The following is a 27,201-nucleotide window of genomic DNA, read 5'->3' as shown; positions in this document are numbered from 1 at the left end:
TCAGGGACTTCCTGAAGCTATTCAATTGTTTAATTTTGGAGCTTAATAAGATTCCCTACAGGGCAGAGTATTTCATCTCCTCTCAAAACACCCTACTGATGGAATGTTTTGTCTCAGAGCAAATTGCTGCTCAACAACACAGTAGGGCAGTTACACATAAGAACTCAAAGTGGTTGTGACAGCTCCTACAAAACCTGAGACATCTCAGTCCAGACAAAATCCCATCATGGATTCCCATCACGGAGATGGTGGGCACAGAGCTACATACCTAGCTCAGGAGCTTTTGACAATTGATAACTGCCTACTTCTGATATTTTAAGATGCCCACTAGAATCATGCACTTACCTGCATTATGACTCTATGCTCACCTTGATGAAAAGTAAACACACATGAGAGAGAGAGAGAGAGAGAGAGAGAGAGAGAGAGAGAGAGAGAGAGAGAGAGAGAGAGATTTTCTTTAAGGGTATGACCCTGTGTAGGCTCGCCATATTTCAGGGGTATGGACTCAAGCCTAATGGGCTTAAAAAGAAGTCCATGAAGTTGGGTGGGTAGGAAGGTGGGGATGGATATGAAAGGAGATGAGAGAAGAGTGGTTGCATATGATAAAAATATATTGTATGAAATTCCCAAACAATTAATAAAAATAAAGAACACTTTATGGAATTGAACATTTTTTTCTATTTCAAAAATTCTATGCATCAACTATGAAAAAAATTTTAATATGTAAGTCTCTTATGGGTTCCAAAGGGGACAAAATAAATGATGTCAGGCACAGATCCCCAAGGGAGTGGTTTTGTAGTCATATGCTGGTATCCTCAGGGAGACAAGGCCATCAGGATCATGTGAATGTTGTGAATCAAGCCCAGCACTGATACTACCAAGAAACATTATCAAAAGAAAGTCACTAAGAAGGCCATTTCATAATAGTGTAAGAAATACCTATCTCAACAGATGAACAATTCTCAACATAGAAACACACAAAAAACATGGAAAAAACAAACAGTTCAATGAATTAAGCATGGAACCACAGGCTCTGAAAGAGAATCAAACAGAAATTGCAGAAATGAGAAGCTCATTCAAAGGCCAAATAGAAAAAAGCAATTGACAGTCTCAGTAACAAATTAGATCAAGCAAAAGAAAAAAAATAATAGCTCAAAGACAGACTTTTTAAATTATTAGTGCCAAAACAAAAGAGAAATTAAAAAAAAAAACATGGAGAGATAATGCAAGTGTTTTGGGATATACTTAAAAAATCAAATATTCAGCTGTTAGAATACCAGGGGGAGAACTACAGGTTGTGGGCATAGCAAACCTCTTCAATAAAATAATAGTACAAAAATTCCCAAATCTTGGGAAAGACTTAGACATCAAGGTACAGGAAGCATTTAGAAATCCAAATACACATGACCCTAAAACTACTTCACTCCAACATATTATAGTTTAAAAGTACAAGACAGGAGCCAGCCCCGTGTGCCATCAATTACTGTCCCAGTCTACCCCACGCACTAGTGGTGGCAGGAGCTGGGGTGCTGACCCAAATACCTGCTGTGTGCAGGCCTAGCAGCAGGTGCATGCAGCAGGTACAAGCAGGTGGCAGCTGTCAGTATACCACCTGGCTGGGACCCTGCGCTCCTCTCTCACCTGGGACTGGCCACGGAGCTGAACACTTACAGTTGCCTGGCCATCTTCATGCGAGTTACCTATGACAAAGAGGAGAGCAGATTGCTGGGCGCAGGTGAGAAAGGACTTTGCAACTAAGAAAAAATGGTCAGAGAACCAAGATGATGGTAATGGCGGCTCTCAGTAAAATGTGACTGCAGTAAGATGTCTCACCACTGGCTCTTCCTGACCCCCGAAAAGAAACCAACAAGATGTTTGACCATAAAAAACAAAACACGTGATCCAGCTGTCTAAAGCAAAAAGTGATTTTTCTCCTTTTAATGAGAAAATAAAGGCAGTAACTGCTGCCTTTATTTGCTGCACAGAAGCCAAAAATGCTCTTTCTTAAACACAAATATGTTCATGTAGACTGGGAGATGAAAACAGGAAACTAGTAGAATCAGTATAATTGAAACTAGGCCCCCTCCCTTAAGTCTGGAGCTGTAGTCCTCACCCACGGACTTGGAGCTGTGGTTGTCTCTCATGAACCTGGAGCTTTGCTTGTCTCCAATAAACCTGGATATGTGCCTGCTCCTGAAATTCTGGAGCTGTGTTCTCCCATGAGCTGAAGCTGGGTCCCCTCCTATGAGCCTAGGACTATGGTAGCATTCTTTGAGCCGAGACAGTGGTTCCCTTCAATGAACCTAGAGCTGTGGTTCCCTCCTGTAAGCTGAAACTGTAGCACCCAACCATGAGCCAGAGTTGTGATCCCTTCCTGGAGCTGGTGCTGTGGGCCCCTCCTGTGAACTTGGAGGAGTGGTCCTCACCTGTGAAGATGAAACTGTGGTCCCCTTCTGTGAGCTGGAGCTGTGGTCCCCTCACAGGAGTCTGCAGCTTTGGTCCCCAATCATGAGCCATGGTTCCATATTCCTGACGTGGTAGGCTGGTAGTGGAGCAAACTGGAGGATGGAAGACTTCCTGATGTTGGGCAAGCATTCAACCTTCTCTGGGTGACTGCATTCCCCACAAACCCTCCCCTGAGGTCCCAGTTTTTGAATGGTAGTGGCCTTGCCCCTGTATTGGGTTTCTGCTGAGGAAGGGAGAGGTGTCTATTATTGTAGATTCTAATCTGAGAGGATTTATTCTCTAGAATCAATGTACTTCCCACCTCCCCTGAGGGTTAAATATGGTTTTGAGTTGACACATGGTCCTGGGCATACAGACCTTGATGTTGGATCTCTTCCATTCCAAGGCATCAAGAAGTTTTCCATCATTTTTCTATTAATCCTCTAAAGCCTCACTGTACCTTCACATGTGCCCTACCAAAAATGTAAAACACCTAACTGAAGTTGTAAAGCTAGCAATCATAGTATGAGAAGATAAGAAAACCTAAGAACTAAACTTATAAAATTCTTAAACTAAAAATATGCAATTGTGTTTAAGAATGTAAATTCAGAATTCTGTATGCTTATTATAATTTTTCAGCATTTTTTGCTCATAAAACTGTGTTACCAAGCCTCAGCAATACTGTGAAATTTATCACTGTTGTAATGTGAGTTTAGTATTCATTCCCTTTCCAAATTCTCCAACCTATACAAAGTTTTTCAATGTAACCATGTTTGTTTTAATTAATGCTAATGAAACTTTTAAAATAAAAAGTACAAAAAAGATAAAACTCTTTGATTAAGCTACAAAAACCATATTTATTGTCCATTGTGTATTTTAATTGAATATAATAGTAATACATAATATTTATTACGTGTAAATAATAATCATATTATTGTCCATTCATATGCACAGCTATAAAGAATATTTGTTTTTAGAATGACGTGAAGGTGGGCTGGAGAGATGGCTTAGTGAGAAACAAACTTGCCAAGCAAAAGTTAGGACCAAAGTTTGAATCCCAAGAAAGTAAAACAGTATACACGGTACCCCACCTATAATCCCAGCATGTGTGAGGCAGGAATAAGGAATGTAGGTGAAATCTTGCTAACCAGACTAGCCAAATTCAGAAACTTTGAGTTCAACAAGACACATTCGCATAATCCTTCTTTTATTAACTTTGTGGACACATCTTCCCAGGCCAGTTGTTGCTGTGCCTTACAGAATTCACAGTTAAAGTTAATGATTAATTTTCTCTTCTGCATAGCACCTTCCAACACTATGAAAGCTAGTCAGTAGAGATGAAGCTTTGAGGTCATAATCAACTTGATTTTTCCTTATGTGTTCTACAGAGCATGTATGTGTTGTCTTTAGCAATAGGGCCTTACCATCAAGTCTCCTGTGTAACAAAGAGCAGAGGCAGTGGACAGTATTATTTGAGGGTCTATGGGACACCCCTTGTCAACTACATCCAAAGAGCAAGTCCATTTCTGGCTTTGGGCTTTTACTAGACTTTTGTGTTTAGTGGGGCAATGTCTCCTGTTATAAGTAAATCCCTTTAATGACTTTTTGTAATGTATGTGTATATACTTTAATAAATTTCTATAGTGCACTAGTGCCATAAATATTATCATAGTAGACAACCACTTCCAATTGGATTTAATATACCTTTCATAAGAATGGAGCTCATACCTGACATTGATATCTGGTCTAGGTACCTGAGGCTAGACAGTTTACCAGCCTTAGGGTAAAGCTTAATTCCATTATTCTGCTAAATATTTATAGTATTACACTGACTACTAATGATTTATTGTTATACACACAGATTAATGCATTTTTCAACTCTCACCAGAGAAGCACCTTTGTATATCAGATAGTGATTAACACAGAGACCCACTCCTGGCCAAGGAGCAGAGAACTATAGGCCTCAGACTGCTAATCCTTGAATAGGACACCTGTATCAAACTTCTGCCTCCCAAGTCAGGATTATTGCAGAACTAGAAGTAGAAATATTGTTAGAGCCAGAACTGACAGGTGACTAGAAGAAAACAAAATTTCCCATACACCTGGGCAGTTACTCATATGAACTCAGCAATGGTGGCTCCCCATGTACCAAGTCCATGAAAGCTCAAGCCAGACAAAATCCCAGCATAGACACAGGGAAGTGGGTAAGAACCCGTAACCATACCGAGAAACTATTCGCAACCAAAGGGGCCTGGGAGCATCAGAGTCAGTCTTGATTTAAGAGTGAATCCAGAGTCTCTCTGCAACCCGTGGGTCACATGGCCTGTCAGAGCAAGTGGAGCCCTCGCTGGAGCTGTTCGGCTTCTGCTGCTCCTGGCTGGCTGGGGTCTAGTGATGTTTCTGCCCAAGGATCAGCCTGCCTGGGTCACAGAAGCCATGGCATCAGGGAGTGGCAGGGACCCAGCTGACCGCTGGCACCGGGTTTGACGTCCATGATTTAGCCTGACTTCCAGGATAGTTTGTTCTTGGGGCAAGACATTACCAACCTCCCCGGAGCTGTCATGCTTCTCCCGAGGCTGCAGTCTTCTGGGGAAGCACTCCTCTTCATTCTAATTGTGGTGACATTTAGCCTTCTGGTGCCCCTTCTAGCTACATCATCTAAATCGGATGAACCAAGAGTTCCTGCAGCAAAGTCTGAAGGAGGGGGACGCTGTCCTGCACTCACTACTTTGAGGAGCTGCCCTCTGCCAACGGCTCGGTGCCTTTGGTCTGGCAGGCCACCCTCGCCCCTAGCTGATGATCACCAACATCACTGTGGGCAGGCAGCCTGGCTTCCACTAAGATTGGCAGGTGGTATCTCAGTTTCACCGTACTTCTGCAGCAGTGTGGCCCCAGTGTGAGGGGCACCAGTTCTTCCCGTGCGATGTGGAACGAAGTGGGAACCATTTGGATGCAAAGCTACTCTCCAAGTATGTCCCTGTGGCTAACTACTATGAGAGCACCAAAGATGATTGTGGTGATGATCTTTGAACCAACTCGTTTGAGAAGGAGAAGCAAGACATTACCTATTGCCTGGAATGATTGCTGCAAACTTACAACCCACACTAAGTCCTGATGATGGAAGAAAATGCCATTCCAGAAGATGAGCTCTTCCCTATGTTGTAGCACCTTCAGAGGGCTCACTTTTTTGAGCTGCATCTTCAAGATGCCCTGAATCTAAATCTCTGTCACCTGAAGAGGCTACAGCACTGCATCAATCCAGAGCCCATGAGGACCCTGGAGTGGTTTGGTGTGGGCATGTTGCTGGGGCCTGTGCTAACCTGGATATACATGAAGTTTGCCTGCCATCCAGGCTTTAGCTGGCCTGCCATGCTTTCCTCTCTGTATAGCATGGGGCTGGTGGAGCTGGTGGGCCGGCATCATTTCCTGGAAATGTGGCACTTGAGTCCTTCCTTGTATAGCATGGTTCCTGCTTCTCAGTGTTGTGCCTCAGCCATGCTATTCCCTGCCCCTGCAGCCCACCCACCAGACCCTCATTTACCTGTCCCAACTGTACTGCCACAAGGACTCCGGCAAGGACATGGCACTGTACTCGCTGTTAAGAGTCAAGGGGGAGGGGGCCTATGTGGTGGAGCCCAACCTAATAAAACACACTGGGCCTTCTTCAGCCTCCAGGACAACTTTCATCCCAGTCTACTGTAGGGTTTCCAAGTAATGCCTTTCTGTAATTGGCCACCTCCTGGAGAATCACATACTGAACTCTTTATTTAGACAAATTTGCTTGCAGATATCTATTGTCTAATGTTGTTAGGTATAAAAAACACTGGAACAGCTGAGGAATTGCAGGTTAGTCAAGAGCCTTGGCTGGTAATGCCCCCACCAGGAGCATCAGTTTACCACCAGTCCAGACTTCTCTCCCTCCATACAACCACACTGCCTCAGGCAGTCTGTTCTATCCAGTGAGGGTGCATGTAATGCCACTTATATCCTCACATTGTTTGTAAGCTCCGACTTGTGATAGAGCTTATAACTGCCAAAAATCTTGTGCACAGTGGTATAAGATTTTGTGTTAGGTTTTAAGGGTAGAATTTGGTGAACAGTGAGATGGTTTTGAATGGATTTCTTTCTCATGAGATGAGAATGGATCTGTATTTAGAATATATACCCAATGGAGCAGGACACTGTGGCCATATTCTGTTTTCCTTAACCTGGTGTAATAAAAGCATAAAAGCTGAAAAAATAGAGTGAATCCTGTAGTAGGTTGACTAGGTTCCAGTGGATGAACCTACACCAAAGGGTATCTGGGTACAGAAACTTGAGTCCATAAGCCTTAGTATATGTGACAGAATGGATGAAATCTGGTGGGCATACTATGGAGGTATGCGATACAGGAGGGGGGTCTAAATATGATTAAGATGTATATGAAATGAACAAAAATTTTATTGAAAAAAGACAGCGCCAGCATCAGTGTAGAACCCAGCCTCTCACACGATGTCCAGAGGTCAGAGTCCAGACAGCCTCCTCACAGGGTCCCCAGACACCCTGTCTCATCACATGCTGGAGAGAGCTGTAAATGCCCTAGAGTCCAAGACCTCAGTGCCTTTGTGCTATGTCCCTAAGTCCACCATATTACAGATGGAAATTAGAAAAATTATTAGGACACTGGCCTATGAACTATCTTAAGGAACTGAAAAAGCTCTTAGCCTAGTACCTTTCTACCATATTAAAACATTTTAATTGCACCTTTAGAATCCACCAGTAATAGTAAAACCTAATATATACTTTGAAATGTATATTCCAGTCATTGATATATATCTGAAGAGGAAGTACCATGTGCTCAATGCATTATTTCATCCAAACTAATAGATATGACACTGTTACATTCTTTATATTAACTAGTTCAAATAGAAATTTTATTCACAAATATTTTTTTATTATTATTTCTTTGTTTAGACAGGGTATCATGTAGTTCAGTTTGGCCTCAAAATTATTATGTAGTTGAGGATAATCTCATTCTCTTCCTCCTTCATTCTAAGTACTAGAATTACAGATATGCATTACTGTATCTGGCTCCAAAGCAGGGATCTTTAATTGTTCCTTATGGGGTTTTGGAAGGCCTACAGCATGACTTAGAAACCTGAGCAAGATTTTCTCAGTTTATATTCTCTCATAATAAATTCCTGGTCTAGGCATTTGTAAATTACTGGAGTCAAAGATTGAGAAAAACAATTTGAATAATGTTAATAGAATCCAATACTTTCATGGAAATGGGCATCAGGATGGAGAGACTAGAGAGGAAAACATAATACAATGTGATAAGTTGATGAATGAAGGTCAGAGCAGCAAGGAAGTAGAGAAAGCTCATTGAAGGAGATCTTACAAATGAAAGTAGACTTCATACATTTGTTTATGTTCTATTAGAAGAGATATCATACAATACTTCTTTGAAACTCTCCTGCTTGTAGTTATACTCACTGCTGTTTGAAAAAGACTATTCTAATTTGTGTTCAACTCTTTTGAGTTGTTCGTATTGACTGTTGGAGTGCTAAGGATGGAACCTAGGGCCTATGTGTGCTAACAATCACTCCACCACTGAGTCACATGTCCAAACTACGTTCTAGTCTGAAAATTATAGAAAATATTGCACCATCACAAACCAGCCACTGAAAGTCAGTATACAGATGACAATCTAATACATATTTCAAATATTCAAAAGTCTAGCTTAGTCACCATTCTACTGAAATATAGGATCGGCCATGAAGGTCGATAAATCAGTCTCACCATTGCAGTTTTTATTTATCTACATGACAGTAAGAGAAATAAATTCATTAAAACTTATATATTCCTTCTGTTTCTTGGTTAATTATTTCAGAAACATTTACTAAATATTAATAATTATAAATAGGACAACTTTTTTAAAAATATAATTTCATTGAATTTTTGTGCATTTCATATAATACATCTTATTCATATTTGAGTCCCCCTTCCTATCTAACTCACCATAGCCCTCTTCCTCCACATTTCATGCATTCTGTCATATTTGTTAAGGGTTATTGAGTTAAATTTGTGTACCCAAATGCCCCTCAGTGTGAGTTCCTTGGTTTGAGCCTGATCAGCCTATGTAGGATCACTTCCTTAAAGACCAACTCTCCTTCATCCAGCAGTGATCAGCTGCCAACAGTTCTTCATCTAAGGTTGGGGTTTCTTACCCATGTCTCCAGTTCTGGACTTTCATTTGGTTTGAGTTTGCATGGGTCTTGCACATGCTGTTACCATTGCTGTGAGTTCATATGAACAAGTTCCCAGCAACCCACCACCCCTTTCTCTTACAGTCCTTCCACCCCCTCTTCCACAATGGAAAATAGGACAAATTTTAATGTTAAGGAACAAAGATACATAATACATGGTTGATTTGTTTAGCCTGAGGACATTTAAAACCAGTGGATATAAATATGAAAAAACATAATTATATTATTATTGCATATCCATAAATATCTACAAAAAAGATAGCAACCTTCGATTAATTAAGTAGTTAATGATATGATGTTTAGGGTCTAAAATCATAGCTTATCTAATTTAATTTTACTTTTGTCACAGAATTTCAAGCATATGATTATAAGTTGTGCTTTTGTGTCATATTTAGAGAACTGATTCACATTTTTGAATCTAAGAAGAAAAATGAATTGGCTTCCTTTTGTGAAGCCTAGGATTTCTTATTTTGTTTTTCATTTTTTAGTTAAACATTTAAGTCATTAAGTGATGAATATGTTATATTCAATACTGTGCATAATGAAAAGTTAATATGTTGTGCTAGTTCTGTGGTTGTCAGTTGGGATAACTTTGCACATACATAGCCAACTAGTCCAGCCTTAGAAGACAAAAGAAAAATGAGGAAGAACCCAATAGAGGGATGCTTTTGGAAGCCCTTGTCAAGAAACTCCAGTGGACTCTCACATGAACATTTGAAAATTGCCCTGTTCTGACTTTTTTCTAGTTCCCTGTCTAGAAATTGTAATGCTAATTACTCTTGCCTTTACTTCTCCTTCACAGCTCCTATTCAAGATTCAAGGACTTGCTTCTCCCCTTAGAAAAGTTATGCAATTTGGGAGTCTTTTAGATAAATCCACTGAAGGGGTACCCCAATTGCCTCACCCTGAGTCCCTATTCAGCATGAAGGAGCCAGAGTGATCAGTGTCTCTATTCCCTATTGTCAATCTGGTGTGATAACCCCTTCAGAAGATGGTGTGATAAGAATAGGAGGTAGGAATTAGCTAGGCAGTTAGGGTAAAAAGACCCCAAAGAAATGTAGCCAGTTACTTGGCTAAAAGTCAAAATCCTTTGGCCTGTTAGCAACATACTCTGTTCCAAGGCCAAAAATGTCAAAAGTATTTGGAAGCTTGTTTCTAATCCTTAAAAGATTTTAGGGTTACCTCTTCAGAGGGGGGAATGTTGGAGGGGAGGGAGTGGGCATCGATTTGATCAAAACACATTATATGCATGTGTGAAATTCTCAATAAAGTTTTTTTTAAAGATATCTGACAATGGCTGAATGCATTTTTAATGCCTTATCACAAGTGGGAGAACTGCTGAAGGAACCTGGTGAGTACAGTCTAAAATGATGCTAAATATTCTATACACAGTGTACCCTCTAATAACTCACAAATATCTGGCAAATAGCATTCTCATTAAGAAGCCTTGTTCTGATTGAATGGTACTGAAGTTTATAACCTAATAATGATATAATTAAATTTGCCTACACATATATTTGCAGTCAAAAAGCCAGTATATGGTTGGATACAAAGAAAACTTTTGTGATAAAATTACTTCTATTTGTGTTAGTAAAATATTACCCTAAAGAGAAAATTCACCAAGGGAAATGATCTATAACCATTTAACTAAACAAAGAAAATTCAGGTATGGTTAGCAGTTCTGTACACAGTGGTAGATCTACAGTATCTTTCTGCTGTATGCATAGAGGATAGTGACTAAGAAATCCTTGTAGTAGGCTGAGCTTTGAGAAATGAGCCTGGTTGGTTGCATGGAAGGAAAAACAGTCATATATAAGATTTTTGAATGATTCATGAGCTCTGACCAATGATTTCACTGCGTGTCCAACAATGAATGTCCTCAGGAGTAGAAGATTTTAATAATATGTGGGTAGATAACAAATTTTCTGAATACCAGCCACTTCAATCTCAGCTATTTCTCTCATTGCCCAATGAGCTCAAATAAATTCATCTTGTTCTACAACTTGAGGCTATCCAAGAATTAAATAACAGACTTCCTTTTGACAAGGTCAGCTTTCCTATAACCAGTGCTGAATGCCTAATCTGCTAGGATGGAAGACGTATACTGAGTCCTCTGTATGGTACCGTTCTCTAGGGTGATTAGACTTTGATTACAATGGACAGCTCTCATTACAAAAGAGATAATGATTTTATCTTGCTGAAATACATATACTTATTTGAGTGTGTTTTTAACTCTTCTGAATGTAATGCTTCTGCTAAAACTACCACCTGAAGATTTACACAATGCCATATTCTCCATTATGATGTTACACAGTACAGTGCTTCTAATCAAGAATCTCACTTCATAGCAATAAGCGGTCCACCGCCATGGAATGGACAGACAGGTCCATTGCCATGGAATTCATCATCCTGAAGCAGATGACTTAATAGTGATAACTGAGTGGCCTTTTGAAAAACCATTAAAATACTAGCTAATTAATGCATTGTGGGACTGAGAACATGTTGTCCTTGGTATTCTATGAGCTCTAGATTAGGCTGAATATTTAAGATATGTTTTGTTTCTACAATACTTAAGTTTCATGGCTCAGTAATGAAGGAGTAGAAATGGCAGCAATATTACCCATTCTACCTCTAGTGGTTCTTAGCAAAATTTTTGGATTCTATCCCCATAACTTTGCTTGTCTAGTAGTATTGTTTCAAAAGGAAGAGCACTTCTACTAGGATATACAACAAATATTACATTGAAACAGAAGTTAAGACTGCCACTTGGCTATTTTGGGCTTTTGGATCAACAAGCAAAGAAGAGTTAAACTGTACTCTGAGATATGACTGGTCCTGATTATGGAAGGGAAACTGGGATGCTACTATGTTACAGGCAAGAAGGAGTGTGTTTGTAATGTGAGGAATTCCTTAGGGATTCCTTTAATGTCCTATGATTAAAATAATTAAAACTATAAGAATCAGGTTCAGTCAGGAGAGTGATGTCAAGAGATTCATCACAAAATGGAACAAACAACACTTTTTTGTGTGTGGGGGGGTGGTTATTGAAAAAGTCTGTATATCAATTGTAATAGTGGGACAATTACATATAATTATCAAAATCTATCAATTTATGAACTTGAGAGCACCAAATTTTATTTTACACACATTTTACTTCAACACCATTGAATTTACAAAACAACTTTCAAAGACAAACATAAACAAACAATGCCGAAAATGAAGAACAGACAAGAACATACCTTGCAATATAACAAATAATGCCTTTGTGTTTCAATTGTGAAAGTAAAGCATAAATAAAATCTTGAAAAATGCATCTATTTTTTCATTTTCATTTAAGAAGCAGCTTTTAGCATATCATGTGGGGAAGAAAAAGAAAAACTGAGCAGAGGCACAAAATAGAACCACTAACATAGGAAAGCATCCCCGAACTTTCTTGGGTAAGGACAACACATATTAAACAAGTACAATGAATCCTATGACTTTAAAATGGGGAGGATAAAAGCAATGTCCAGCTTATCCATAGTCTGTAGGTTTTACAGAATATATTTTGGTATTGGCTTCATGTATAGCTTAATTTTTCTATACCTACTAGTTTCCCTCTCTTATCCACTTAAAATTTTGTATTTATCAATTGATTTTTTTCTCTCTCTAGCTTATAACCAGTTCTTACATATTAGAGTAGATGAAAACAACTGATGAGTTGGTTCTAAAGACAAAAGTATTGCTGTCAAGCTGATGACTTGAGTTCAATCCTGGGACCCATATGGTGGAAGGAGAGAACTGACACCCTCAAGTTCTGTGTCTTTCATCTACTCTAATTGGTAAGAATTGGTTATAAGCTGGAGAAAGACAAATCAATCAATAAATATAATAAAATGATAAAACCAGGTTATTTCTTATTACTGAAATCACAAAGGCTAATAATAAAATATTTAGCAAGTACTTCTCTATTTACAAGTATAACAATAGACCTACTTGTATGCTTCCCAATTCAAAATTTAACAATAAAAGTATGACAAATCTCATTTTGTGATCATTAGCCTAACATTTTCTGTCTCAAAACTGTAAGTGGCTAAGGCCAAAGGAAAGATTTGAGGGTAACTTTAAAATTTGTACCATGAAGGAATCCATTCTGACAGAGACCATTCTACCTGGGCAGAAAGGCATATTAGGCACCAAAAAGGGAGTTATGCTGAGGAGCAAACAGAACACCGTATACATTTTCTCTACTGTGTAATGGGGGAGGGACCTTTTCCTCACTTCCTGATGTGTAAGACAGGCTTTAGGGCATCTTCTGGAAGTTCCATCTGGGTACATAAAGACTGACAGACCAAAAGAGCTGGGGTTTTTTGTTTATTTGGTTTCTTCTTAATATTGGATGAGAATGGGAATGCATATGAGTAACTGAACTACCCATGACAGAAGAGTTTGCAGAGGTGACTGATAACAGATCAAATCACTCCCCTGAGGCAGGCTCCCAGATCTACATTTACTGTTGATTGCATGCTTTCTATGCTGGAAAGGGGGCAGCTGTTTGAAAATGCCCCACAGACTGCAGGCAGAAAATAACACTGGTCAGCAGGACTTGATATGGAGGTAGAGATGGTTTGACTTGCCATTGCAGTCATATTTTGATGCTGGTATCCTCTGGCCAGTGTTCCAAAGCTGAATGTTTTCAGCATGCTGGGCCTCATAGATTCTCAGACATTGTCCTACTGAGAACAGTTAATTTCAGCTACCTAAATGAGGAAAAAGCCATTCCACTGCAGCCACCTTCCCATCCTCCCTACCTACAATGCTCTGCATGCCTCCATCCCTTCAAATTATAAGGCTGATTCATGAAGTCACTTTGCATTGAGTCCTCTTTAAAGTTGAATCAGGTCTTCAGAATCCTTTAATATGACAAAACCCATTTTAGAGATATCTCCACTGAAATCTCTCCATAATTATTCTAGTAACTCATGAATACAAGAAAAGATACCACCTATTGTTTTGTTCTAATTTTTGTCCTCTCTACTGAAGCTGAGGCAGAAAAAAAAATTCATGTTTAATTTGCATTAGTAATTATATATGGATGTTTAAAGTGTCAGTGCAGAAATAATTTAACACCAGAGTGATGCTATGAGAAATCAAATCCAAAAAGCTTTGAGACAGGGAATAAAGAGAAGTGAATAAACAAGGAAACTTGGGGATAAAGGAAAAGAAGGAGCTCAGGAAAGGTGGAACCATAGGAGAAGGGTGTTATTAAGGGAGAAATGGGAAAAATGGGGACATTTTAATTGGGGAAACCATGGCAGAAGGGTTAGACACTGAGGGAGATGAGAAATAATAATCCCTAGCTGGTTTTAAGAAACTGGAGGGAATCATATTAGTCTGACAGCCTAGTGGCTTATTACACGTACATTATCTCTACATGAGTCCATGTGTATAGCTAAAGGCTACATAACAAGAAACAGTGCCAGACAGGAGAAACTTTCCTTTGAGTTGTTGGCTAAGGTGGTGCAAGAGACTCCCAAAATTACTCAGGCTATTGCCACAGACTTTGATGGCTTCCCAGAACTGGAAGGTAAGATCTGACTGCTGAAGACAGAGCATACTATGGACACAGGATTTGAAGCAATAGAGCTGCAACTGACCTGAAACAACTTCTGGCTCTCATAGATTTGGAGAGTGCTATGACAGTACCAAGAGAAAACATGAATCTAAGTGTAACACCAGATTCAAGACCAAATAACCACATCAATGGCCACAGTATATGTCACTGTTGCAGCAGTGGCACTTTTATCTTGGGTGCCATCAATAGCTACCTAATTGGACTAAAAGCCCACTCAGTGGGAGGAAACTCAAGGGTGGTACTGTAAATATAACCAAATATACATGGCTGGAGTTGTCATAGATCTTAGAGCAAACCCCAAGGCTCTCACACACCTAGATTAATGTCATTTTTTTACTATGTGCAAAATATGTCTTCTAATATTTACAGACAAATATCCCAGTCACCACTCACCAAAGGAATTCATTTTGCACCAGTCAGAGATTACCAAGTACCACAACTGGTCACATATGAACATTGTCTATGAACTGTCCAGGCCTAAGTGACACATCTACAATGCAACCTCTACACCTATGGCTCATGGAACTTAGAACAGGGGTAAAGAAGATGACACTAATGAATCTCTCAATTCTCATTAATAAAGTTCCCTCATGCAGCAGAGGACCAGGAACACAAAAGGCCAAAAATGGCCAATGTGTAGAGATCAAGAGTCTGCTGAATGCTAGTCCTTGAATAGGTCTCCTTTATTAAACTTCACCTACCCAAGGTTCAGGGACTACGGCAGAAAGACTGTAAGAGCCAGGGAAGAGGTGTATGACCATATGGAAACACAGTCCTATAAGCTCCCGGGTCCCTGCTCATATGATTCTGTGGCAATTGTGTCAGCATACAAAAGTCCCATGCAAACTCAGGAAGACAAAAATCCAGCTAGAACTGGGGAGATAAACAGCAGACCCCAATCTTAGCTGAAGAAATATTGGCAACTGACTGCTGCTATGTAAAGAACTGATCTTCCTAAAACAACGGACTCTAGACAGACTGACTAGACATCAGTGGATGGATTTGCACTGGAGAATGTCTGGGGACATTGACTTGACACAGTGGACATTAACAAGGATGACAGAGTATATGGGTTCCAGTGGAGAGGGTATGGAGGGTACCAGTAAGGACAGGAGTATAAAGATGATCATGATTGGTTGAGATGCTCTGTATGAAATACACAAAAATTCAATAAAAACAAACTTAAAAGAGAAAAGTAAAAACATGAATTTAAGAATTACTGTTTTGGGTGTTGAATGATGATGTTGTGATTTCCATATATACCTGTAAAAAGAAAGGGAATGGAGCAGAAGACTAAAGCATATGACATGGTCATCTTACAAAAGTGTCAAGGAGCCCATTCAACATTTGGAATGGATATTGCTACATACATAGCAAGAGGATTTTAGAGGATATTAAAAGATTTATTACAGAATTGACATCATTGAGGAGTACAGTACAAGCTTCTCAGATGGTTTGAAGGAACAAGGAAAGAAGCCTAGCTGGGTTTTTTATTGTAGTTATGTTAAGGGACCAGCATAAGAGTTCCCACAGATGTGGGTAGAAACCTATATAAATCACTTGATGGCATTTAAAAGGGAAGCACCAATCTTTAGAATTTAAAGCTATTATGAAACTTCAAATTTTTTGAAAGAGAAATTCTGACAAAAAGTGAAATTAGCTATTCTGAATAGTACAGGCTACCCAGGTAAGAGTAAGATTTGTACTTTTAATAGTTATCAATTGTAACCATGGATCAATGAGCTAAGGCTTTTGAAATGCAGAAGAAACTTATTTTCAAATTATTAATCAGCCATAAGAGCAGAAAAAATCGTTGAATCATAGATATTCAATGAAAACAATTTTTACCCTGTTGACTCTTAGTTAGGAAACTGCTGGAAGACATGTTTTGAATGAATTAAACAACAAAGGAAAAAGCATATTTTCTAGAATTAAAGAGAAACAAATCCCAATTGCAGCTGCACGAAGGAAGTGTTCCAAAAAATAAAGGATGTAGGATAAAGGAGAAGCAATGTAGAGAGAGAAAGAAAGAAAGAAAGAAAGAAAGAAAGAAAGAAAGAAAGAAAGAAAGAAAGAAAGAAAGAAAGAGAGAGAGAGAGAAAGAAAGGAAGGAAGAAGACTGACGTATGTGGGCATTTTCTATCATAGCAGGACACGTGAAAGGAAATAACAATATTATGCAGAAAGGAACCTTGGTGAGATTGTCATACCTAAGAAGCTAGAAAAAGTTTTGGACCAAGAAAGAAAGGGAAGGCTTTCAGTGCCCAACAGGTGATGCAAACCCCTGTGGTCTTCAATGGCATATTCTACAGAGAACATGCTTATATCTTACAAGTAAGGTAATCAACAGTTGTTTCCTCATGGGAATCTGCATATGCTTCTCCTTTAAGAACTTGGCACTGTTGATTCATGCTGGTAATGGTGTAACCAAACTTTCCCGTGCCCTGAGCCCACATCTTTGACTGCTCTGAGATATCCTCATTTCACACCCCGGTTCAGTGGCCTTCCCATATCTCAAACACCAGAACCCTCATGCTCACATTACAGACACCTGAGTCAATTCTTCCCTGCCTATGCTTATGCTCCAAGTGCCAGTTCAGCCATCACATCGCACTATGAAACACCCAAATCTAGAGGCAATCTAACCCTTATCACATTTTTCTCTCCACAGCCTGATTCACAAGTTTGGTGTCTTTGATCCTGTTACCAACCTAATGGCAGAAATGCAGCACCGCAGGTAGTAGTATAATCATATCTCTGCATCACAGAGCCGTTACCACTCTGTCATGCCCGTTCTCAAGCCCCAAATCTGACCACTCTGCAAAAGAATCATCAGGCACTGCTGCCACTGTCCCCACAAGCAAACCCATAGCTCAGATGCAGTTGCAAAGGGGAGCCTCTCAGCTACAATTTCTTTGGTAAGAGAAAAGAAAATTGATGGGAGGATCCTATTATTTTAGTGTTATTCATCAATAAAAACTCTAATACCTTTACTGCAGTTGTGGATACAGCACTAGCCTTTGAAGATTCCTGGAATTTTTGTCAACAGTCATCAGCTCAACTGACAGAGCTGCACAGAAACTGAAAACGTGACACCCTCATTAGTGCCAGAACCACTGGACCCCATTAGCAAGCACCCTTGCCCACCCCCAACTCCAATAGGAGGAAGTCCTTCCACAGTGAAATTGCCAGCAATTTGTCCCGTCTAATTGACAGGTATCAATTTGGACCAACAAAAGACATGAACACCTAAGCATACAGTAAATTCCTAACAAATAAATACCCACTCCTAATCAAAAACAAGTATATGACCAGCTTGACAAAGAATTACAAGACATGTTTTAAGGGGGTTCAACAAAATGTAGAGGAAAAAATGAAGTAAAGAGAATAATAGATAATTTAAGAGTATAATTGAAATTTTACCTCTACAATATGAAGAAATTCTGTGGCTGAAAAGATATAATGAATGATATGAAAAATACATAACATCAAAAAAGGTTGGTAAAGAAAAAAGAATCTGCAAACTCAAAAGTTATTTGACAATATATAACCAGAATATAAAGAGAAAAATAAAAAGAAAAGAAGAAACTAAGATTGAACAGTATTTAAAAAAGATTGAAAGATTATTTTTAAGACAGTTTAAAAACTAAAAAAATCTGGGCAAAAAGATATTAATACCTAAGGAAGGGTCAAGGTCTTCAAGCAGATTCACTCTAAAGAAGACCGTAATACTAAACAATTTTCTAAGCAATCTATCAAAATAATTATCAGAAAGTGAATCTGAACAGTAGCAACAGGAAAGAAAAGAGCATATGAGGGAGTTCAACAAAGCTAACAGCAGATTTCTCGTCAGTGCCCTTATGAGCCAAGAGAGGAGGGAGTATCTCTGAAAATTACATCAAACTCAGCTTAAAGATCTATTTGGCTTTTGCATTTCTAGAAGCAGGTAAGATGCTGTCCAATAAGATAGAATAGCGGTTCTGAGTCAGAGGAGTTTGGAATTTAAGACAGAAAAGGGCTGAAGAAAGAAAGGGAACAAGAAACAGATGCATTCAAAAACTGTAAAGAAGCAAAAATCTCTGTGCTGGCACAGTTGTCCATCAGAAATGGAGAGAGAAAAACTTTCTTAGACTGACAGAAGGTGAAAGAGTTCATCAGACCTCTGTTATAAGAGGCTTGTAAATAGTATAAGCTTCATTATAATAAAGACTTATTACCCAAAAGACTCACATACTAACACAAAAGTATTTCAAAGTACAGAACCATATAAAACCCTACGCACAGTTAATCTCAGAATATTCTAATACTGTAATTGTATAATTCATTTACATCATTAGTATTATGAAATATGAGAGACAAAATTACTTAAAATGAAAAATGGCTGCATTAATTTGTTGAGGGAAAAATAATATAACATGTAAATCGTGACATCAAAACCATCAAATAAAATATAGAGATTTAATGTGAATAAAGCAAGACTATGATAGGCTTAAATTGCCTTCTTTAATTATAAAACATTTTATGTAATCTTCATAATGACCATAAAACAAAAATGTAGTACAAACACAAAGGTAATTGTAAGGAATGAAAAAAATCCTTCTAATCATAAAGGAATATGGCAAGAGAGGAAGAAAGCGCCTGCTAATAGTCAGAAATAATAAAGCACAGTAATAATTTTATATGTCAAATAATTACCTAAAATGTAAACTGATTAAACTTTCCAACTCAAATACAGAGTTGCTGAAAGGAACAAAAGTTTTAAGACATAAATATAAATACATTTTGACTATGAGAGCCTCATTTCACCAGTATGGACATACAGACTGAAAGGAAATGAGTGAGAAAAGATATTCCAGGCAGACAGAAAGTAAAAGAAATTGTATTTGATTCTCAGTCATACACTGCATTAAATTATAATATGGCTCTTTCCTCCAGATATAAAATGATCACCTCATCCTACCTTGAGTAAAGACCACCTTGGTCTGGTAGTCATAGCAAATGAATGAGAAGAGCATACAGTGAAAGCTATGTTATTGTAATACTAATGTGTAGCCACCTCCTTTGCTCCTTAGGAATAATGACACTCAGGGTATTAAGGGTTAACGAACTTCCTTAGACTCAGTACACAAAGGCTTATAGTTAGAATATCCTGTGTCTGCTCTTGGAACACTGGCAGCAGGGAGTAATTCAACCCTCACTTTCTGTAAGTATACTTCAAAATATGTACTAAGGAAACCTGTGATGTGCTCTTACCCTTGAGCAAGTTGCCATGGCCTTGAGCAAGTCTAGCCATCTCCTGAGTATAACAAGAAAGAAATTCCTGTCTGTTTTGCACTGCTTAAGCATTAATCATGTGTGAGCTTTGTATGAACCCTATACACTGCGTTATCCTAATAAAAGATTCTCAGGATGCTGTGAGAGGCACTCTTGCACAGCATAGCCTAGAGTCTCCTGGTTTCTGTTGAATTTCCTTTATCTCAGCTTAAGTTCCTCAGCTCCAGTTACCTCAACACCACTAATAGGGCCATTAACAATCCTAAATTGAAGGGTGCTCACAGAAACCTCACTTGAGATTGTAGTCTTTACTCCCTCCTGCCTCCCCCCTACCCACAGCTGCATATAATCTTGGGAGATGCTATATTTATGGGTGGAAGATTAACTAAAGTTAGGACTCCATTATGTGGCTTTTCCGAGGTAGTCACTCACATCCTTCCTCCATGAGGGTGTGAGTTTTAGAGTCACCCTTCACCCATGCGTCTGTAATTAATCCCAATAAGCTTACCAAGTTGGAATTGGGTGGAATCTTTTTTGGCCTGATGTGCCCTACCTGGGGAAAATACCTTGTCTCCTGAGGGAAAGTATACACAGCACTTAATAGCTGTGTACATTCTTAAAAGCTTGTCATCAAGTAATTTCATCATTATATAAACATCAGAGTATCTTTATTCAGGTCTTGATCAATCACTTGACTTGATCTTTTGTGCAATATATAGAGAGACACAGTAAACGTGAGATATATAAGGCTTCTGCCAGCATAGCACACTATTTAACAGTAAATATAAATAGGATACTGTAAAATATGACAGAGTATAATTTGCGTAGTATAGTATAGTACAGTAAATATATGAAGCACTTGACTACTTATAATTATTTTTAAGTGTTATGTATTCCACATAATTGTACGCACTATATGTTTTGTTTGTTTACTTTTAAAGACAGGGTTTCCCTATAGCCACAGATGGCCTGGAAATCCCAATATAGACTAGGCTGGCTTCCATCTCACAGAGATACACCTGCCTCTGCCTCCCAAGGGCTGATATTAAACGCATGCACCTCCATGCCCAGGTTTGTAATATTTGTTTTGACACAAGTTCTTACTATGTATTACAGTTGGCCTCAAACTTGATACATAGCCCACTCTCATCTCAAATGTAACATCCTTCTGCCTCAGCCTAAAAAGATACTTGATTACAAGTGTACACCAACATGTTTGGCTGTATGTACCGAGCTTTTATATGACAGTGAATTAAATTCATTTACACTATTATAAAGATGGCACAGCTGTTAAGAGTACTGACTGCTCTTGCACAGAACCCAGTTCAATTCCCAGCATCCACAAGGGGGATGCGAACTGTCCTTAACTCCAGTTCCAGGGGAATCTGAAGCCCTCTTCTGACCTCCGAGGCACTGCATGACACTGGTGCACTCACATACATACAGGCAATAGCACGTAAAATTATCGCATAAGGAAGAAAAGAGTCAACTCAACAACAGAATAAATACAAATATACATGTACTCATAACTGAAGAACAAATAACATCAAAGATTAACGAATCTGAAGCGAGAACTACAAAACACGACAGTGAACTGACAATCAGACAGAAAATTCAGTGATGGCACATTGGGCTCAGACAAGCAAAATAAATCAGTCATAAATACACAAATCATTTCACAGGACAGCAGAAGACGGTGCGTTTGTTTTCAATGCACAGAAATCATTCCGTGGTATGCTCCCCAAATCAGTCTTTTTGAAACGATTGAAATTTTATCAAAATCTTTTCTGATCATAGTGTTTTAAAACTAGAAATTGATATAGAGACATTTGATAAAAGTTATAAATGAATGGAAATTTAAGAATATCCTCTTAAACCCTTAAAAATTGGAAATTAATAGTCAAACATAATAAAATCTTAAATTAGTGAAGATGGAAACACACACACACACAAAATGAAACAGAACAAAGCAGTTCTAACTGGTAAGTTTATAGGGAAAAATATCTACATCAAAAATAAAAGTCTTAAGTGGACAGTGTTAACACTATGCTCGAGGACCAGGAAATGAACAAGATAAGCCCCAAGTTAGAAAGAAAGAAGTATTTAAAATGTGAATAGAAGTAAACAAAACATAGAGTAGAAAAATAATTAATCAAATCAGTCAAAGAAAGATGAATAGACAAACTAAAAAAAATATTCAAATAAATAAAATCGTAAGTGGAAAATGGATATTACACCAACACATAAAGTATTAAAAATTTAAAAAAATTATAAACCAAAAGATTGAATAATAGAGTAAAGGGATAAATTCTTACAAGTTTATAACCTTTAGAAACTGAAATCACAAATCAACTGTAAAAATATGAAAATAAGCTTTAGGTAGCACACACACTTGCAATCCAGGCCCTCCGGAGGTAGAGGTAGAATATTTTCAATTTCAAAACCAATTTGGTCTATATATTTTCAAGTTCAAAAACAAGCTTGTCTACATATGGAAACACTGTCTTACCAAACAAACTGTAAATCTGAAAAGACCAATTAATGTGTGAGGAGACTGAATCAGCAATGAAACGTCTCTCAGGAAATTAAAGTACAGTGTCTGATGTTGCACTGTTTAATAGTAGCAACCATGTAAGGGACTGATAGGAATCTTCAGACTTTTAAAAATTACAGGGAAAAAACTTCTAAACTCGTTTTACAGAAGTAGTGTTCTTCTGACACCCAAGGTCATTAGACAGGGACACTAGAAGAAAAGATAATTATGTGCCAATGTATCTGATGAATGCAGATAAATGTATCTTCAACAAAATATTCCCAAACATATTTAACACATAGATGGGGCTATTGATTATGACCAAATGGAGTTTATACCTGAGATTTAAAAGTGCTCAAAATACACAAATCTATAAATGTGATATACTACATTAATGTAATGAAAGACGAAAACCAAATGTTCATCTTAATAGATATAGTAGAGGCACTTATCAAAATTCAACATTTGAATCATAAAATCTAAATTATATGTAGAGTATGTTTAATATAATAAAGGCCAGAAGACAAAATTCTGTGGCTAAAATACTCAAAGGTGAAACCTGAATGCTTTTTCTCCAAATCAGAAAACTGACAAAGATGTTCATGTTTACCATGATTATTGAACATAACACTAGATTTCTCAACCAGCGCAATTAGGAGATAGGAAGGAATCAGACAGGAAGGTGTTAACTTATTTTTGCTTGCATGCAATATAATCTTATGAGTGAAAAACCACAAAGATGTCACAATAATAGTATTAAGACAAATAAGCAATTACATGATTCAAATCAGCATGTCACTTAAATTTGAAGTTAAAATTCAAAGCCACTTCTGATATTCCTATAAAATAAAGATGTCTGACATAGATGTTATTAACCCTCCTAAATATTATGTTTAATATCATGGATTTGGAAATTAAAATAAATTCTACTCCAAGCATTTTAATAAAATAAAAAGTGTTATTGACATAAAAGGCATTGAAAATGAAATAAGAAAAATCTTATTTATAATAAATGTGATTATCAAGAATATTTAGCGATCTATTGAAAACCTCTATGCACTACTAAGAAAGTTTTAAGAAGAGAATTTAATTCACTCTTGCCATAAATATACAGCTCTACATTGCATTAGAAAATGTCATCAAAAAGATAATTTTCAAAATATTTACAAATATTTTATTGTTCAGCAAAATTCCTAAAAGAGAATTTAAAATTAAACATCAATTTATATTATAATAAAAATATAAGTTTGAGAATCTAATTTCAAATTTAAAATGGAAGAAAAATTAGACTAGATACATTTTTATAAATTAAAAGTAAAGTGGCTGGAGAGATTGCTCAGTGGTTAAGAGCACTGACTGCTCTTGCAGAGGACCAGGTTCAATTCCCAACACCTGGTGGCTACAAACAGTCATTAACTCCAGTTCCAGGGGAATCTGAAGTCCTCTTCTGACCTCCAAGGCATTGCATGACATGGGTGCGCTCACATACATGCAGGCAATAATACACTCATATACATAAAATAAAAATTATAAATAAAATATTTTTTGAGAAGTAAGCAAGGAGAGGTCCTCTATTTCATGAGAGCAACACACTCTACAAAGCTGTTGGAAAGTGAGGCTGGGGATATAAGTCAGGGGTAGAGTGTTTGCTTAGCATGTACAAGGACCTGGAGCCCCAGCACCAGAAAAATAGGTACTCTGCAATATAGACACAGTGGTATAGTGTCTGCTTATGTAGCATAGGTGAGGTTTTAGGTTCCATCCCTGGTATTGAAAAATAAGAAAGGAAGGAAGAGAGAGAAAGCGAGGGGGGAGGGAGGGCAGAAGAGAGAGAAAAGGAATGGGAAGAAAATGAAGGAAAGGTAGAAGACCGTAGAAAAATTGAAATGTACTGAATAAATATAATATCATGAAAATATAAAGGAAAGCAACACTTTGGAAAATATTTGCAAAATAGATGAGATAGAAAAAGTGTGTGTGACTGAATATATGTGTATATGTCACAAACGAATCTATGAGAAAATTACTTATCTTTAGATAGTAAAAAGATGAATAGTTACAAAGCCTGAAAAAACTGCAGAAGTACAAAAAAAGAAATACAGTCAGATTCCAGTAAGTACTAGTACATAATATAGAGAGAATTTCAACCTTACAGTAATCTAGGCAAATGTATAGTCAAATAATTAATCAATTATATATTCTGTCAATGTTGGCAAGCCTAAAATAAATGCCAATCATTGCTCTTGGCTTTCAAAATCAAAGTCACATTTTCAGGAAACAATTTATTAGTATTTCTCAAAAGTCATATTGTATATATTTTTGACCTACTAAATCTATTTCTCAGAATGTAATGTAAAGTAAGTAGAAAGTTATATCCCATCAGAGATAGTCAATGAAGCATTGCTCTAACAAACTGGTTTGGTACCCAGCACCACAAAAGAAAAAATAAAATATGAAGGGAACATGTTAAAAAAGGAGAAATATTGTATGTCCTATGTTTCAACTCTGAAAATGACATAATAGGCAATTATTCATACAAATACAAAAGTCAAATAACAAATTCTACATACTCTATGTTCATAGCAAATACAAAATAGCACATGCACCAAAATTCAGTAAGAAAAATTTCAAGTTGGGAAATTGTAGCTTTTATTCCTTTTTTCTCAATTTCTAATTGTTATGAAATATCTCTGGATTATATAAACACAGGGAAAACTCTAGAGCAGAACACGTACATCAGGTAGCTCCATCTGTGAGTATACCATTCCATTGGTCAGTATTTCTTCCTAGGATTTAAGTGTCCATAGTGCTTGGTGGTAAGCTAGCATAGTTGTTTCTGTCTTGTTTTGTTTTATTTTAACACTCCCTCCTCCAATTTGGAAAATTCAAGTGAAATCTCTGGTAACCATACAGTGATGATCTGTTATCACAGGCAAAGGAGAGGAGGATGAAGAGAGGGAGAAGTCAGGCAGAGGTAGGTTTTTTTTTGTTTTGTTTTGGTTTTGGTTTTTCATAGTTCTTGTTTTTGGTTTGGAGGGAATTCCTGAGGTACAGTCCTTGTTCCTCATCTGACATAAACTCTGCATGTGGCTTATAATTCTAGAAGCATTCTGTTTCCAGCGTCAGTGCTTTTGACAATTCATAGCCTGGTGAGGTGGGTGATTTATGACATTCATCGTTTCTCCTTTCCTGAAAGCATGGGTTTTAATGAACTTTGTTCTGCTTTCTCTCCTAGAGTAGAAAGAGAGCATCATGTAATTTTTTTCTTACTTTTTCAGTAGAAAAAGGAATATCAAATGTTATCCTATAGTTCATACACTTCAACGAACTTCTACAGATAAGATGCCTTATTAGTACAAATGGCTGTCACAGTTTGAACCCCTTTTTTGATAATAGAAAGTGAATAGACTATAAATGAATTATTTAGCTATTCTGAAGACCAAGAAATAAATTGAAATTTTATACAGTAAGATGGAGCGCTGTGATAACTCACTTTCCTGAAAGAAAGCTATTTAATATCTATATAAAATGGTAGGTGAATCAATGGTAATGTGGTCTGTGATTTTAATAATACTTTCAATGGAATCACAGAGAATTATGTGAGTATACCTAGGATTCAGAACAGAGTTAAGACTCTTGGGCCCCACTTCTGGAGTTGAAGTGTATCATCTTGTAACACTACACCATATCATCAGTCTGTGTACATATTGTCTCTGAGAACAACTTTTCGCCGATGTCAAATGTTTGAAAGTAAAGTAGCATTGTTTAAGAAATTCTCATTTAAGTTAAGGAAAAAAATCAAGCCTCATTGTACATTCTGTCTATGAAATTTCCCTTGTTCTAAGGTCTGAAGTCCTTGTTTCTGGTTGTGTATAGCTGATTTCATTCCCAGGATGCCAGTTTTCTGATAGTTCTGGATATTACTTTGTGTCACACAGATATATAAATTTTCCAATCCAAAACAACAAGCACAATAAAGGAGATTAATATTTCTCTGAAGAATTTCAATTAACTGTGCAGCATAATTCATGAACAGTGGCACTGTTAACTTGTGAAATATTAACTTATACATGGAGCATAATTGGCAAAGAAAATTGCAAAATAAACCCCAAAATTATTGCAGGCACACTTTTAGTATTGTGAGAAAAGCTATCATATACCAAAGCAGATTAATTGGGCTCATGTTGCTTAACCAATTTAATCAGGCTGTTCTAGAAAACAAAGACAAAACTCTTGTGGAATCACACAACACACATGGTGCTCCCGGAATCATATAACACACATGGTGCTCCCATCCAGCCTTTTGTCCTTTAATGGAATCTACGGCTTAGCATGTGTTCTTTGATATATTTGTGACAAAGAACATTTAGCTCAAAGAGAAAACAAATACAACTTTACAGTGTTTGATTTGGCTCTTCACATTGTTTTGTTTTTAATCATCCTATAAATAACTGAAGCTGACAGTATTATAATCTATGTGATTTGATAAATTAAAACTAAATCAAAGATCCAGGAAAGGCAGTACATACTCATAGTCCTAGAAGCTGGAAGAATGAGGGAGGAGAGTCATAACATCAAGCCACACTGTGTTCCATAGTAAAATTCTGTATCAAAATATAAAGGTAACATAAATCAAATTTGAAAACTGCAAAAATATTTGCAACATCTTACAAAGTGTCAAAGTGTTGTCATTAGTATATAAACAGCTATTGATAATAAATAAAATTAAGTGTAAATATGTGATTCAAAACAAGAGGAAATAAATAAATATGCAGAGAAGTCAACTCTAAATACCCAAAGAAATATTATATATAAGGTTTCATTTAATACTTTATAAATTTGCAAAAATTCAAATAAAGATAGGCATGTGTGTTTGAAAATGTGGAAAGTGAAGCTGTTGTAACAATATAATTTAGCAAAATATTTCTAAAGCAATTGGAATTTAGAAGGCTAGTGATGCAGTTTTGTACTAGAGTGCTTAGCATGTTCAAGGCCCTGGATTCAATTGTAGCACTGAAAAATAAGTAAATAAATAAATAAACAAAAGAAAGCAAGGCAGGAGAGAGAGAGACAAATGAAAGAGGAAA

General features: G+C 37.3%; 1 pseudogene; it reads left to right on the top strand.

The window, feature by feature from the left end:
- Nucleotides 1-226: 226 nt before the first annotated feature.
- On the top strand, nucleotides 227-6,147 carry LOC103732240 (annotated as a pseudogene).
- The last annotated feature ends 21,054 nt before the right edge of the window (nucleotides 6,148-27,201 follow it).

Source organism: Nannospalax galili, unplaced genomic scaffold, assembly GCF_000622305.1.
Source record: "Nannospalax galili isolate Female #2095 unplaced genomic scaffold, S.galili_v1.0 scaffold312, whole genome shotgun sequence".
NCBI classification, from domain to species: Eukaryota; Metazoa; Chordata; class Mammalia; order Rodentia; family Spalacidae; genus Nannospalax; species Nannospalax galili.
Note: the sequence above shows the minus strand (reverse complement) of the source record. Positions and strands in the feature narration are given on the sequence as shown.